The following is a 4,254-nucleotide window of genomic DNA, read 5'->3' as shown; positions in this document are numbered from 1 at the left end:
GGCGTGGCGCGCGTGCCGGTCTGCCGCCTCCTTGGCGAGAGCCGCGTGAAGGAGGACCTGGCTGCAGCAGCGGAAGAGCTGCCGCGTGGACACACCGACCGCCTGCTCTCGCCGCCGTCGCTCCCCTGCCCCGTCTGCGCGACCGCCCCCGGGTCGGCATCTCTCCCAGGGAGGCCATGGGTATCGTGACCCGCCGGAGCTGTCGACTCGTCGCGAGCCAGCGGCCCGTCGTCTCCTGACGCGCGAGGCCGCCCGGCTCTGGGCAGAGCCCAGCGCGAGGGGCCTGGCCTGCGACCCCTGCAACGCAGATATCACAATGAAAGGACAGCGCCAGTCCCCGGGCACGTGTGTCGTGGGTGCCGTCACTTGGATCCCGCGCACTGGGACAGTGGGATCGGTCGCCGTGGCCTGGGACGGTGCGCTGGGAGGACAGTCGTGGCATTCGTTCCTCCGGCATTAATCGTTGTCATTGATGCGTTTCTCTGACGCGCGCTCTAATTTTTCCAGGCCTGCCTCGCTGGTAGATTCCTAAGCCCCGTGCCTGGCTTCCCTCCGCGTTCAGGTATTTGCTTTTGGCAGCAGCTCCAGAGCGGGCCCTGCGTTTATTCATTAAGCAGGGCGCCGGGTCGAGAGCTCCACCGACGAGCGGGCGCAGCACTCTCACCGCTGCTGTAACGACGTGCTAAGTCTGCTCGCGACAGCCCGGATCCCGTGGTACGAGCCGACCCTTCGCCAGCGCTTGTACCGTCCCAGGGCTCCCGGCCTGATCTTACCCCATTGCACCCCGCGTCGTACACACATCTAATAGAAAAGAGGTTCTGCCCCTGTGAATGTGCAGTCCAAACACAGGAGGTAAAGGTGAAGACAAGCAATCAAACCAAGATAAGACCAAGGCAACAGGCATGATATTTGGAATAATAAGTCACAGTCACGTTTTCATTGGAGCGGGGCGAACACATGCTGGGGGCCAGAGGTCTAGAAAAAAGTAATACAACCACCTAGGACAGCTCCAGAGCGGTGCCACAGGGCCAGGCTCACTCAAAGGAGGCACCAACATGTTTAAACAAACGGGTAACTGGGTCTTTGGTTGCAGGGTTACATTCCCACCCAGTGGGCTGGCAATGCAGCCCAGTATAGACCAACTCTGCACTGGTCAGAGCCCTGTATACTGGGTATCATCTTGCACCGCTTCTCGGCCTTTTGGCTAAGAACAAGTGTTATTTATATCAATGTCAAGTTATGTAACGTAGTGCGACACAACACACGACCCACCTTTGGAGGCAGTTCAGCCTTCCTGGTCTTGTGGTTTGCAGACAGGCTTCACTTCACCACGGCGGTGGTTTGTACACGCCTGACACATCGTGACTTATATCTCAAGGTACTTTGGTTTGTTGACAGGTTTTGTCACAGCGATTTTACCGCAGCACACCCATGTCTGGCTTTCTGTGGCTTCCTGTAAGTCAGTGCCCTGTGAAGTTTGGCGGTGCTGTGATGCCCCGTGCCTGCGTGTGCCATTGCCCTCTCCCGGCTGGAATCAGAACAGCTCAGCCGTCTGTTAACAACTCTCCTTAGCACAGGTTTCAGAGGAGGCTCCAGTCAGGATTGGGACCCCGCTGGGCTAGACTCTCTCCAGACATATTTTATGAGACAGTCCTACTCAGTAAAGTTCGTCTCTGCATTAGGACGTGCTAGGGAAAGTGTGCCCTTAGCTCTTGTGCTTCAGAAGAGGTAGATCTGAGCTTTGACAGGCAGTTCCAAGAAACATCAGAAAGGACCACGCTGACAGCTCGGAAGGCCTAGCACGCTGGTTTTCAACCTTTTTTCATTTGCAGACCCCTACAAAAATTTGAATGGCGGTGTGGACCGCTTTGAATTGTAACTGTGGGTATTCACATGCTTTTGATTAATCATAGTCATCTTTTGCAACCCCTTTAAACATAGATGGGTCTGCAGACCACGAGGCGAAAACACTTGGCCTAACAGATCACACAGGACATGGCCAGTATAAATGTGGGCTTTTGTGCGGTTTGTCCGTCGACCACAGGAGTTCCCTTGCTCTGTTTTCATTTCCAGGCATGTCGTGGGATTTGGACTGTTCTGTGTGTTTGCACACTGCTGGCTGCGGCCTCTAGCCTGAACAGGTTGGTGAGCATTACCACAGACGTCACATTTCGTTCACGAGTGTTTTCTCCCCCGAAGCCTTACCCACATCTGTTATGTGTTCTACTCCTGTGCAGCCGCGTGGAATAACACGGTGTTTTAATTTTTGTATGCTGATTCTTACACCCAGTCGTAGGTACTGTACTATGCAGGACTCAAGGTGGCATAAGTCAACCCACTGAATCTGTCACTGAAGTGATGCATGATAACAGAGGGGTTCACCTTCATGCCCCCAACCGGGGGGATCTCAGAGTGGGGTTCGGAAGGCAAGTAATGAATCTGGGATGTTCACAAATGCCCTTCTCTCTGCCCCATAAAACTCAGGGAAGGGAGGGCAAAGGCTGCATGAAGCCTACAGAGGAGCTTACCAGCCCCAACCTTAAAGTAAGGGGTGCTCGCATGCCATGGCGATGGTTTCCAGTGCCCGAACCTAAAACAAGCAAAGCTGGGGAGCGCTTCTCTTCCGTGTGCAGGAACTGCACATCGTGCATCGACATGAGGCTGATCACCCACTAGAGTCCATTGGTACCTGAACAATTGTCATTTTGGCGCCACGTGGCTCAGGACACCAGCCCTCCGCTGGTAGCGGAGCCTGCAGACACCTCAAGGGTCGTCTCACGCCCTGTCAGCGTGGTAATGGAAGACTTCCAGATACAGCCGATTTCGCACCCTGGGAAGAGCCTCTCCCCATTGGCAGCACCAGTGGAAAACCCTGAAATTCTAGACATGAAGTTGTTTCTAGCTCTGGAGCTCAGTGATGCAAGACTGCTGAGTCCATGAGCTGGAAGTGACCCAGAACTTCATACAGATCAGACACTCCCTGGGACGCAGGGCTGGCTGCAGAGTGTGGGAGAGGAAAACCATTGCAAGGAAATCAAAAAAGACAATGACTGTTCATCATAGGCAGGGCATGTTTTTTTCCTCAAATGACACAACCACGGCTATTAGCCAAGCCCCACGCCGATGGCACACACGGAAACTCCACTGACTAAGACAGCGGGAAGCAGTCAGACTGTCAAGGCAAAAGAAAAAGCCTCCTTTTCCACAGCAAGCCCATTTCCTCATGATTGGGCTAATGTCTATCAATCTCGCTGCTCACTTGCTTCTCCTCAGGCACCCGTGCGTGACAGAAACCCACATAGAAAGCCAGGTAGATTTGCACCTTATAGATCAACTACATTTGACACACTGGTATAGACATAGCACCACCTTCTGTGCACCTGGAAGGCCTGTGCCATACATATATCATTTAGATACTCTGTTTGGTGACAATCTCCCCGGCCTTCTGCTTGACTTGAGCCTGACGTGGCTAAGTACCGCTCTGGCAAAGACCCACGTGGGATGCTTCCTGGCTGGTGGTCTGCCACCAGCCTGCGGGTACCTGGGGCAGCAAACAGACCGGCCGTGGGCGGCAGCCGTGCTTTGCTGGTAAAGTGGGCTGAAGGAGGATGGGTGTGGATTGCCCAAGTAGGTGTGATCTCTGACTGGCCCTGCAGGCGTCAAGTGCTCTTCTTCAGGCCGCTGGAAAACCTGATGCCCAAAAGCTTGTCCAGTGGCTCTCCCAGCTAGGTAGTCGGTCCAATAAAACACGCCACAAAAAATCTATGCCTCCAATTCTCCACATCTATGCCTCCGCCCTACGACATGGGATCTCACACACAACAGCAAGGAGCGGCTGAGGGAACTGGGCCGACTGAGTCTGGAGAAGGGCAGACCGAGGGGCTGAATAGCAGCCTCCAGCTCCCTGCAGAGGATGGCGCTGGGCTGGGCGGGTCTCAGCGGGGGCGCACGCTGCAGCAAGGCAGGTTTAGGCCGGACAGGAGGAGAACTCCAGGGACGAATCACAGAAATCATAGAAAAGGAGGGCTGAAGGGAGCTCAGGAGGTGACATCTAGTCCAACCCGCGCTCCAACGCCATGGTCCCAGCCAAGGCATTGTGTCGCCCGCGGAGACGGAGCTGTGTGCCCGGAGGAGCTGAGCCCGCGTAGACAGGGCCTCGCCGGGGCTGCCGGAGCCCCCGAGGGGCCTTCCCCGGGCCGGCGCTGAGCGGGGCTCCGCCGAGCCCTCCCTGTGCCCGGCGCGCCCGGGAGCGGC

The 4,254-nt window shown here is 55.8% G+C and overlaps 1 protein-coding gene across 1 annotated transcript in view; it reads left to right on the top strand.

The window, feature by feature from the left end:
* SCNN1G (sodium channel epithelial 1 gamma subunit) overlaps window positions 1-4,254 on the top strand; it is a 37,413-nt gene that overhangs the window by 18,442 nt on the left and 14,717 nt on the right. The gene's annotated exons all lie outside the window — the stretch shown is intronic.

Source organism: Alligator sinensis, unplaced genomic scaffold (genome assembly GCF_000455745.1).
Source record: "Alligator sinensis unplaced genomic scaffold, ASM45574v1 scaffold1164_1, whole genome shotgun sequence".
Classification (NCBI taxonomy): Eukaryota; Metazoa; Chordata; order Crocodylia; family Alligatoridae; genus Alligator; species Alligator sinensis.
The sequence above is the reverse complement of the archived record's forward strand: the minus strand, read 5'-3'. Positions and strand labels throughout refer to the sequence as shown.